Raw genomic sequence first — 12935 nt, 5'->3', positions numbered from 1 at the left:
TCATTCATTCATTCATATAAATATGCATTATAAAACATTACTATTCATTAATTAATTAATTCATTCATTCGTTCATATAAACATACATCATAAAACATTACAATTCATTAATCAATTAATATTTGATACATTAAGGAATTAATTAAAATGAATATAGAACTCTGGGATCATGTCTTGAAACGTTCAATAAAGATGACTGAAAAATATGGTAAAATCATTGAAAGAAAGATGGTATGTGGTGTTAATTGCTTGAATCCTAAAAAGACAAAAAAAAAAAAAGAACTAGAGACTTTGTGGACATAGTTTAGGTCTATTTCCTGTTATTTCAATATTAGCCATAGTGTTACGTTGATTGATAATATTTTGATATTGAGTGCAAAATAGTATGTGGAATTTATTTACTTTGAGATAAGTTGATATTATGAATACCTCCACCGGCTGTCTGTCAGTCAGTCAGTCAGTCAGTCAGTCAGTCTGTTAGTCAGTCTGCCACCTTGCCCTGATCCATGCCAAACTTTGCACACACCCTCCTTGGCTGCCAAACCACAACCCCCACCCCTCATTTCTCACATGGCCCTCTTCTAGCGCCACCATGATGCCGATTCTTGCCAAACACATTTTTGGACACTGCTATCAAAGTATCTCTAAAGTCATGTCATCAACATGGATCTGTCCCATTTCCCATATTCCCTCCTGATTGGCTACCATTGCCTTCTAAAGTTTGTGTATGCGACCTGACGGTCGCCTATCTCCCGATTAGGGAGTCTTACTGGTGAATAGGTTACATGTGAAATTACTGAACTATCTTATCATTTCAGCTCGATGCCGAGCAGATATTGGCTGACCATAACTATGCCTCCCAGGAGAATCCCCAGGTATACCTGCTTGATAGTTTCAGCACCACTATTTACTTTGAGATATACCGGTATGTGAAATGATTTAACTTAAGCTTGCTTCTATCTAATTGTGGAAAACTATGTTATCTTCATTATTTATTCACCAAGTTCCACCATGGCAGTACAAAGGCAGGGCCCTTAGCCAATGAGGTCCATTTGAGTTGCGGAAAAAACATCTGGGAGTGGTGTTAGCTGGAGTATTGGTTGAACTTCACATGGCAGTTATGCAGAATATAGTCACGAGCGAGCCCACACTGTTTCGTAGGAACAGTATTTCTAGTTTCAGATTGATCCCCTGGTCGTCACTGGCACCAAGATTATGGAGGACCACAGTTATGCTACAGTATTAAATAACTATACTTGATTGAGTACTGATTTTATAGCCGAGAAGGTCACTGCTACACTGCCTGCTAATACAGGAGCCAAAGATAACCAAATGGATGATTGCAACAAGTCAGATGTTGTATGACACGGGGAGCGCTTATGGCTAATATTTTAGCATTTAGTTTTTCCAGAACAGTGATGCACTGGAGTTTGACTTAAACTCCCCTGAGGGTGTCTTTACAAAACGTGTCCTGGGCCTGCTGAGTGACATGACGCCACCAGTTTTAGGAACAGCTGATGATGGTGTAGTTGTTTACCTGGCTGGGTATGTTGACAGCAAGGAACAGCTGATGATGGTGTAGTTGTTTACCTGGCTGGGTATGTTGGCAGCAAGGAACAGCTGATGATGGTGTAGTTGTTTACCTGGATGGGTATGTTGGCAGCAAGGAACAACTGATGATGGTGTAGTTGTTTACCTGGCTGGGTATGTTGGCAGCAAGGCAGTGAGGAAATGTAATCCCTGTAAAAACTGTGCCATTGTGACCTCAGTTGTCCCTGATGATTCACGATATGCATTCCTCAAAGCCTAACAGTACACCGATTTGCATTTGGGTGATAAAAAAAGTGCCCACCATTGAACTGGTGAATTTGATCACAGCCCTGGAATGTAACATAAGGACGAAGATTGGAGCTGTTATCCATGCTGTTGATCTGTGGAAAAGGCTATTCAGAATATGGAAAGTGTCGGTGAGTGCAGTGACTGCAGTGGAGTCTACATGGTGAAACTTTTTATCTGTCTCCGCATTCACCATATCGCCGTTGTCAGGCAGAAACCTTGTATATATCCAAGTTTCAAATTTGTATGTTCTTTCGCAAAGTAAAGCCCTGCTTCATCGTACAAGGCTGTTGCACAAAAGAAGGAAAAACAGCCGATCTATAAGCACACAACGCCTCGCAATGCGAGGCGTTGTGTGCTTGTAGATCGGCTGTTAGTTTAAATCATTTTTAAAATGAATAATGCAAAACGAACGGTTTTGGACATACACGGTTTTCACCCGACAACGACGATATATTGCACACCCAAAATCACAGACTATCACAGCCAAATCAAAAGTGCAATCGCACATTTCTCATCAGTAACCTTCTGTAAGGTTAACCACATGATTACATAATCATGTTATCATTATCTAATTAGCTAGCTTATAATTAGTTTTTATTATTACCACAATGTAATAGGATCACAATGGGAACTACTCCCCAAGACTTTGTGTTATGCTTATGGCTTTGATTCATGCAGCACCTCATGGCTGTTTGATATTCCTTGTTTAGTTTTTTTGTAAAAAAATGGGAAGAATTCCTTTACATGTGTGATAAAATAAACCTGTTATAATTTGTTCAAGTTGCTGATTCTCTTGTAATGTAATGTAAGTATCTGCCTGGCAGACTGGTTTATAACATTGTCCAAAAGGGGGAAAACAGCACCCTCTGCTGTTCTGTTGAGAGATAAGCAATGTCTAATATGCAGTCACACATGTAAAATTGTATTTATTTTGTGTCATTGTTGTGAAGTCAAAAGTAATTCAAAATCAACTTGAATGAATATGTTACACATTTCTGCTTTTATCCATTAACAAATATGATAAATAAAATGTTAATAATTATAGAAGTAGCCTATGCATATTTATACTTTTTCGCTGTTCAACACAGAACAGTTCTGTAGAAGCATAAACTATGATTTTTTTTCTTTCTTTTTTTTACAGCATGACTTTATAATGTATTTATTTTTTGTAACCACCGGAAGTCGTCATCACTCCAAGATGGCAGAGACTTCTGGGCGCTGGTTGTTGAAATGGGATGTACTGTATAGGGAGTGTCATCTCTTATTATAGAATGTCTTTGGTTGTAACACTGAGCATTGTTCAACCTCCCATTGGTCCGACCAGGTTAACATTCACCAGACTAACATTCACCAGTGTCAGCAGGTTAGCATTTCAGCAGGTTAACATTCACCAGCATTGGTAGTTGAGCATTTCATCAGGTTAGCATTCACCAGCGTTAGTTTTACAGATGTTAAAGGACAACTTAGATAGTCATTAGAGAAAATGTTTTCATTTACTGCTTTCTATTGTTTTAGCGATTTTTGTATTTTGATTTCAGTGGGTGGGGGCATGCATACAAGTACCTAAAAATGTATTTTTAGACACAATAAGCCTGCAATTTCTTTATTACTATTTACACCATACGCCATTTTGTTCTACTTCCGGGTGTCTTTCGACTTCCTTCACAGGTGTTACTGATGATACTAATGAAGGCTCTGTTTGATTTATTGTACAGTGGTTCTTTAATTTAAAGGACCCCCTTAAACTCTGTACAAATGGAATCAACAAATGGATGCAAATGGACCCTTGTGGGTCCATTTGATTCCATTTGTACACTCTCAGAGTTACACACCTGTATGGGGACATTTGGAACCCACTCAAGGACACTTTGAGACCCACTGGTGTAGCAGAGTGTTTCCAGTGAGCCAACATGCACAATATCAGCACCCTGACTCTGCTTGACCAGAATGGAACAGACCCTTCATTAGTATCATTGGTAACACCTGTGAAGGAAGTCGAAAGACACCCGGAAGTAGAACAAAATGGCGTATATGCATATACCCCGGCTTATTGTGTCTAAAAAGACATATTTAGCCACTAAAATTGCCATGTGTTAACCAATGCATTTTTGTCAGATTACCATTCAACATACACACATTTCTGTCAGATTACCATTCAACATACACACTAAGTCAGCCAAACTGCTCTTGGAATGCATTTCTGTCAGAATACCATTCAACACACTATTTAAGTCAGACAAACAGTTCTTGCAAAGCATTTCTGACAGAATACCTTTAAACACCCTGCATTACAGACCCTGATTACAATGGTTCCCTATGGGGACACAAAGTCACCTTGTCTGTTGCTGGGTTTTATGATTGTAGGCCAATACCAAACCAATGCTTAATTTCCAGGTGACTTGGATTTTAGTATTATGAAGTCTTGAGTTTCTTTAGTTGCTGATATGCTTTTTAACTGTAGACCTAGATTGTTCTGTCTGTTACTGTTTTAACTGGTCAGGATAATCACTGATCACTTTGTTTCACTTCCCTCCGGTCTGATATTGACATACCAAACAGAATATATGAAGCTTGTATGAAATGAAGTGTGGGAATGTGATGTCCAGTAATGGTGATAGATGGGGGTGGAATAATGGCTTTCATCTAACCAGTAACCACTTATATACTCAAACTCTACTTTGTTGACCGGTGTCCACCAGGGGTCTATACATGTTTCACTTCTTAACCCTCTAAGGCCCGCATTAAGAAATACTTGAAATAAAAAATTGAAAAAAATCAGATGGTGTTGTAGGAGTCCTATTAACACATTGACCGCCATTTTAACATTCACTGTAGGCTCCCCTGCCATTTTGTTTAAGCATTTTCTTCATATTTAGACATTTTTCCTAAATTCCCTGTTTGCACGAAAATGTCATACAGTGCATGGATTAAAAGAGGACATCCTCTAGTCTCTCCAAAAAATATTTTTTTGTATGTACGATGTAGCAATCTAGAGTTTTGGCCATTTCAAACCCCTTGTTTTTTCAAAATCCAGGTGGAAATTCAAAATAATTGGAGTTATTGACCTTTTTGTGAATGATCTGTTTTCAAGTGGATAACTCACTTGAGATGTGTCTTTATGGCTTCAGGCATTATCAGATAAGTGTACTAATGTAATTATGTAATAGGATTTATTTTTAGAATTTTCTGTTTAGAAAAATGCAGAGAAAAATATTTTTATTGGCTATATCTGACCAAAAAACTCACATACTATATTGCAGTATTTCTGTGAGTATTTCTGTGAGCCCCCACTTGGGGGCGCTTTCTCTCTGTCTCTGTGTGTCTGCTGGTTGTCTTTTGCTCTGTACAGGTGCACACACACAAATAGACATAAAAGGGGGCATGAGTCTTTTTTCTAACATGTCCTAGAATGTGAAAATAGCAGATCTACAAGCTCTACAAGCTCAACACATCGCTCTGAGACTGTGACACATTGAGAGCTTGTCATTCAATTTTATATGAGATACTTCAATGGTTTCCAGTGGAAATAAGCTTAGTCTTTTCATGGATCTCCTTTTAGTAGACCTTGTACCAGTGAACTGTACCGTCATGAAACTGTACCTTTTCCTATGCAAACTTCTAATAAAGTCTTCAATCAATCAATCAAAGTCGAGCTTGTAGATCTGCTATTTTCACATTCTAGGACATGTTGGAAAAATGTCTCCCCCTGCCCCTAAAAAAATCCTCTGCACTGCTAAACCAACACATTATCATACCGGGGACGTCACGGAGCTACTATTAGTCAGAAGCCGGTGCAGGCAGTGGGTGCCTTCTCTGGCCGCCAGCGACAGCAATAACTGCCTTCCAGGGTCCACTCATAGACATTCATTGAGATCTAAGACGGCAGACCGCGCCGTCTCTGCCCGCCCACGCATGCGCACTCAGCGAATTTATCAGCAACTTCTTGGTGCTGACGTCAGCTTTGGAGGGTAGAAATCCAAAACGTGCGCTAAACAGCTTGTTTAAAATGCACTAAACCACACGCCAGCACACACAAAAACCTGTAAATATTTGTGAGCATTTCCATCCTAGTTTTGTATTTAATAGTTTTGTATTCTCTGAGAACGAGACCTTTATTTAACGTTTCCAACCCGTGACGTCACGTCACATTACTTCCGCATGATTGACAGAGACGGACCAGTACGGCAGGGGCGTCAATTGGGTATGGCAGGGGTATGCAGCTGCCATACCCTGGGTCCAAGCAGGGGGGACAATAAAAGTTACCTTTAAATATAAATCCATGAATGTCTCTTTGTCTATCTGTATTAGGATGTTGTTAAATTACAGTAAAATAACTACTACATTTTACAAACACTTTAACAAGGCACATTTAGGCTACTAACATGCCAAGTTTAGCTGCACTTGAAAAACCGTTCCAGGCTGCCATATCCAGCCCAAGAAACCGTAGAAACAGGGAAAAAATCAGTCATGTTGCCATACCTTAGCTTTTTCTGAACTGACGCTACTGCAGTACGGGTCTGAGACGGACATTTGGTAGGCCAATCAGAGGCAGGTAAGGGCGGGTCTTTCCCGAAAGTTTTCGTTGTGATTGGCTAATAGTCACTTGGCAGCAAGTTTTTCACACTACAGAAGGCTAAGCGTTAGGTTGTGGTCATTGTTGATGTTGTTCACTTCACAGACGCGAGGAATTACCATGAATTACCTACTTCTCATAACTCTATGTGAATGACTGAGGTATGTAGCCTTTCTATCTATGAGTGTCTGCATGTATTAAAGTAAACACGTTTAGTTGTGAAATCTTCACCACAATAGAACAAGGTCAATGGCGTTATTGTTAACATGTTATGATTGCTACAATTTCATACTGGCACATGGTCAACTAAAAGGAGTTCCTAGTAAGCGTTTTGGCTTATTTGCACAGGAACCACTTTATGTATCTCATATAACATTGAAAGACAGGCAGATAGAAGTGGTGCAGTGGTGATTCAATGTTTGGGGGGTCGCGAACGTCGCTATACAGGTCTATTGATATGCAAATAGTTAGTTTCTTTGTTAAACAGTTGTCGAGGTGTGAACTGGGGGGGGGGGGGGGGGGGAGGGTGCGAGACCTTTATTAGAACACAGTACTTTGCATAGGGCATTATTAAAGGGGCTATCATAATTATCTACCCTGTGCTGTTTGCTACAGGGCTTCTGAATATCAATTCAATTCAAAGGAGCTTTATTGGCATGAGAAAACATACGTTTTTTACACTGCCAAAGCAAGTCAAATAAAAACAGTTGAAAATGGGGAACATCAGACAGTTCTTATATTGTTTAGTTATAGAACTGTAATGGTCCATTGGTGGCCACTGGAACATTTGCTCATGATAATATTTCATTGATGTATTCTCATCAATTAAGAAAATGGATAGAAACCTGAAAGCTACATCACTTTGCATTCTATATATGCCAAGTACTGTGTTCTGTCTGTCTTTCAATGTTATGTGAGCTACATAAAGTGGTTCCTGTGTAATTAAACCAAAAAGCTTACTAAGGTCTCCTTTTAGTTGGCCTTGTACCAATGATTTGTAGTGTCATGAAACTATTTTCCCCTTGTACCCATATATTAGTCTAGTAATTCTAGGAAAAAAATCCACTCAGGTTGGAAAAAAATGTGTTATTTAGTTTCTCAACTGATTCTGACAGGAAATTAGGTCTACTAGCCAGGATAAAAAATCTACCATAATCTGCCCACTGCAAATACCCACAGTGGCCAAATCAAGTTGGGCTCCCATCGACTTTCTATACAGGAGGAAAATACCCAGAAAAAAATCTGCTTTAAGTAGGATGTGAGGGGTCTAACTAGGGGTTTGTCATGATGCTGAATCCATTGCAAGCATTTGTTTTGCACAAAAAACATTCCTTGGGCTAAAAATGGCCCCAGAAAATGATGGTTTAGTGATTGCAATGGATTCAGCATCATGACAAACCCCTAGTTAGACCCCTCACATCCTACTTAAAGCAGATTTTTTTTCAGGGTATTTTCCTCCTGTATAGAAAGTCGATGGGAGCCCAACTTGATTTGGCCACTGTGGGTATTTCCAGTGAGCAGATTATGGTAGATTTTTTATCCTGGCTAGTAGACCTAATTTCCTGTCAGAATCAGTTGAAAAACTAAATAACACAATTTTTTCCAACCTCAGCTTTATTTTTACTGGACTATATGGAGATCCATGTACTGTATATGGAGATATGCTGTGAGAGCCCAGACATGCTTACTCAGTTATTCGTCCTTTGATGTCTATGACATTTGACCATGCATGTATGGTCTTATGACCATACATGGAGATCCCTGTCTGTAGAACCAGCCACACAGATATGGGCTGTCTTGGACAGCTGTCTTGGCCATATATGGATTCTGTTAGTGTGGTATGTGGCCTCCATATATGGCATTCCCATATGAAGTCCTGTTAGATATGAGCTTAATATTGATGACATCAGGGAACTCCATATATGGGCATAAAGGGATTCTGTTAGTGTGACATCACAGTGAAGCCAGAGCATGATGTCAGAGTGGCAGAGCCTGCATAAACAAGAGTTTCACCTCACTGTTACCTGTAATTGTGTTGTGACAATAAAGTTCATATATTTATTGATTGATTGATTGATTGATTGATTGATTGACTGACTGATTATCTGAGTAAGCGAGAGGGGTTGTAAGGTTGGATCACGCTTTGAAGGTATGGGGTGCCATAACTTTGGTTGCTTGGTAGGCCCGCATCAGTGTTTTGTACTCTGTGCGGGCAGACCTGAACATTTTGGCTGGTTGAAGATCAATCATGCTGCGACATTCTAGATATTTTCAGAGGCTTAAGTGCACATGCCGGAAGGCCAGTGAGGAGAGCGTAAATGTTGATGAGTGTTTTCTTTTCTTCTTTTTTCCCCCCATCCAGTTGGTTGCAGTGAGACACCTGTTCCTCCCAACGATGTTCCTGACACTACCTTCGTAGGTCTTCTTCACTCCAGATTTTATGCCCATACATGGAGATACCTGTCTGTAGAACCAGCCACACAGATATGGGCTGTCTTGGCCATCTGTCTTGGCCGTATGTGGCCGATGTGGCCTAGTCCTGTTAGATATGGGCTTAATATTGATGACACTCCATAGATGGGCATAAAGGGGATTCTGTTAGTGTGACATCACAGTGAAGCGAGAGCCTGATGTCAGAGTGGCAAACCCATTCTGTCTGTGACAGAGACACTAATACATACATACTGACAAGCTGTGACCGTTCACATACTAATCTGCGACCTACGTTCGCCATGTCCACAGCTAGGCATTTATCCTGTGCTTGTGCTTGTCCTGTACTTACAACATTACCCAACATTGTCATTGTAAGACATTATGATGTCACATGAAGTTTGACCAATCATGGAAAACCACTCTTTGCCCCTCTCTGATGAAGCTTTGGGAATAAAAGCCCCCCTGATTGGCTACTGGCATAAACACAGACAGAGATTTGGATAATTTATAGATTTTATAGAATTGTGCAGATATTACAAAGCATCATGGCTTAATGATCTTTCATTTCATCTTTTAAGGTGTCAAGAAAGGTTCCCAGGTCTTCTCTTGTAAGGAAAGGACAAATCAGGTAAAAGAAATATAGGACCCTCTCTGTCTGTGTCTGTCTGTCTCTCTCTCTCTCTCTCTCTCTGTCTCTCGCTCTCGCTCTCGCTGTGTGTGTGTGTGTGTGTGTGTGTGTGTGTGTGTGTGTGTGTGTGTGTGTGTGTGTGTGTGTGTGTGTGTGTGTGTGTGTGTGTGTGTGTGTGTGTGTGTGTGTGTGTGTGTGTGTGCGCGTGCGTGTGTGTATGTTAGAGCTGGGATACCCGACCGAAAACCCGCGGGGCCCGACAAGCCCGACGACAAAGTCCCATGCTGAGGTAAACACGTTTTTGTAGTTTGATTGGAAATGGCGTGCCGCTGAATGGAGCTCCTAGCTTGTGTTCCCACTCCTGTCCCTTGCATTGGATGTTTATTTTTCTGCGCTGTTGTGTGCAGTCGCAGTGCACTGTGCCAGCCTTGTCCGTTCAACACACATCACATCACTCAAGTAAATCCTGGCTTTTATACTTCATCGCGGTGTGTTCCGTGACAAAACTGTCTGATCTACAAGCTCACAACGCCTCGCATCCGCAACGCGTTGTGAGCTTGTAGATCTGCTATTTTCCAGGCGCAGAAACTTGCAGCAGTCACTGTGTCAGACGTCCTGTTTAGCGCACGTTATTATTTGTATTATTTAATTATCAACGTAGCCTATTTAAACACTTTCAAAAGCCACATTGTCGATTAATATTCATATTAAGGGTAAAATGCAGGCACGCTGAATGTGCTGCACATTAGAACAAGTTTGCTAGTGAGTGTAAATCAGTGGCTTCCTCAAAGAAAAAGAAATGAGGCGAAAAAGCGCTGGAAACATAAGGTTCGGGCCTCGGCACGGGTCGGACGCATTTTAATGATTAATGCTCAGACGTCGATTCGGTTCGATCGGGCCGATCCCAGCTCTGTGTGTGTGTGTGTGTGTGTGTGTGTGTGTGTGTGTGTGTGTGTGTGTGTGTGTGTATACAGTATATATTACACATACACATATACTGTGTATAATGTGCGTTTTTGTAATACTTGTGTACTTACAGGAACGCTTGCCCTGCAACATCATTGACATGGACGTGTGGGATGAAGTGACTTCGACTCACCTGGACAACTCACTGCTGCTTGAGGTTCTCGTGCTTTGTGTCCGGGTGGATTTCAGGCCCCTGGGATCAGTAATGCTATGGAGAGCACTTCTACACTGGACGGCAATGCGAGATTGGACTGAGAGTGGATATGCCCACGGAATGGTTGTTGGGGGGGGTTACAACTTATGATGGAAAGACATGATTGGCAGCTGCCATGTTAGCCCCATATAGAACCTCACCCGTCGCTGCATACTGTTGTGCTCCGAGATGAGGTCCTATAAAGGTACCCCAGCACTGGCCCGGACTGCCACCACGTTGAGTTGGAAAACACTCGTAACAAAATTGTATCCAAAAAGTAAAGGTAGTTCCCAGCTCCCAGACTGTGGTTTTCCATCCCACGATACATAAAACATGCACCACGCTTATTTAGTGTCATTAAATTCAGAAAAGCCCCTGGCGTGGTCTCGCTTGGCCAGACTGTTGCCTAACGCGATTTGCAAATGCTCCCTGGCTACGCGAGACTACAGTACAGTAGTTCCGGTTGAATGGGAAAACATTACAAAACTAACGATTTAATCGGTTGTTTTATGCCGTGGTTCATGTTTTATGTACCCTGGGATAGGAAACCACAGTCTGGGAGCTCTGAACTACCTTTACTTTTTGGATAAAATTTAGTTTTGAGTGTTTTCCAACTCGATGTGGAGGCGGTCCGGGCCATCGCTGCGGCACCTTTATAGGACCTCATCTCGGAGCACAACAGTATGCAGCGACGGGTGAGGTTCTATGTGGATACTGCCATGTATGCTCCTAATGGCCATGGACTGCTGGGTGAAATGACATGCTTGGACTATCATGACTACCATATCTGTATACCTTCATTCATATTTATTTGTGCAAGAGAGCACACAAGTACTGCGATGTGTGTCCTCTGGGGGGGTCACCAGCCCATTCGCCTAAAACGTATTTGCCTCAACACATTTGGTCCTTTTGCCTGGCACTTTCGCCGCGGAGGAGAGTCTTTTCACCGCCGTTGAAGAGCCATTTCGCCTAAATGTTCAAGGGTCCATTTTTCATCCATTTTGCCTTGCTTAAAATGTTAAAGTTAAGTTGTGTGTCTTTTATGACACGCTATGCAGCGCACTGGCCGGGCTGCCACGCTGTGGGCAGACAGACAGACAGACAGACAGGTACAGACAGACAGACAGGTGCAGACAGTCAGAATTTGGCACAGAGCAGAGGAGAGCGCACTGACCAAAACCAGACACGGAAAGTTTATGCTTGCGGGAGGATCTGCACGCCTCTCACCAGAACAATTTTGCTGCATATCCTTTTTACAAACCTTCTTCACCATAAAGCATACTAGCAGTAGGCCTATGATAGTCTTCCAAATCAAATGCTATGATGTATATCGGGACGTCATGACTCATGACCTATTTGCGCAGTGCACATATCAATTAATTAATTGTTTGGATGCACCTGATTCCATAGCTCTAATCAATTCTGCTGTCAGACTGTACATGTTTGCATATTATCCCTTTGTCATTTAAATATTATAGTGACTGTCACAGGTGTTCCTGTCAAACGGTGACCATTACTCAAGGCTATGTGCTCTATATAGTAATCACATCAATACAGAGCTATTGGAATCAGGTGCGTCCAAATAATTAATTGATACGTAGCCTACCTATGGGAATTATATGCTTTTCATACGGAAGAATGTGAAGCATTTGCATGGCTCTTATCTCAGTTATGCCCTATGCAGGTGCAGTGCATATTTACGGTAACTGGGGACCCCCCACCCTGACAAGCACTAAAAGTTGAGGCATTACATTTTGTATAACACGGTTCTATTGTGAAAATAGCAGATCTACATGCTCACAACACCTTGCAATGTGAGCATGTAGATCGAGATGACATGCACTTGTTAAATGTATTCTTGCAGCTGTGTGCGTAAATGCGTGAATCGTCTAGAAAGGGTGGGTGAAAACTCTCTCATCCACGGCGAAAGTGCCAGGCGAAAGGACCAAATGCGTTTAGGCGAATACGTTTTAGGCGAATGTGCCTGACACCCTCTTGGGTATGCATGACGGTGTCCTCTCTTGTTTGAATCAGGGACCAGCATCTCTGGCAAAGGTCATCATTAACAGGCAATGAGAGAACAGTGTTCCTGGTGATGTCATTGGCATCGCCAGTGGTGATGCCAGTCATGACGTCTCTACTTCAATCCCAAAGAGGATTTAAACTAGCAGTTGTACCAGGTAGTTTCAGCATTTAGAACAGCAGTTGTACTCGACATTAGTGATGATGTATATGTTTTGTTTTTTTGTTTTGTTTTTTCACTAAGGAAATGTTCAGATTGGGATAGAGCAGTGTTTTTCAAC

The 12935-nt window shown here is 41.5% G+C and overlaps 1 long non-coding RNA gene across 1 annotated transcript; it reads left to right on the top strand.

Annotated features, from left to right (window-relative positions):
* Positions 1-6472: 6472 nt before the first annotated feature.
* On the top strand, positions 6473-10568 carry LOC308291851. Its single transcript, XR_013962362.1, has 4 exons — positions 6473-6573; positions 8775-8827; positions 9424-9473; positions 10513-10568. It is a non-coding gene; the product is annotated as an uncharacterized lncRNA (long non-coding RNA).
* The last annotated feature ends 2367 nt before the right edge of the window (positions 10569-12935 follow it).

This window comes from Nannobrachium achirus (assembly GCF_963921795.1).
Source record: "Nannobrachium achirus genome assembly, chromosome: 1".
NCBI lineage: Eukaryota > Metazoa > Chordata > Actinopteri > Myctophiformes > Myctophidae > Nannobrachium > Nannobrachium achirus.
This window is presented reverse-complemented; position numbering and strand designations above follow the sequence as displayed.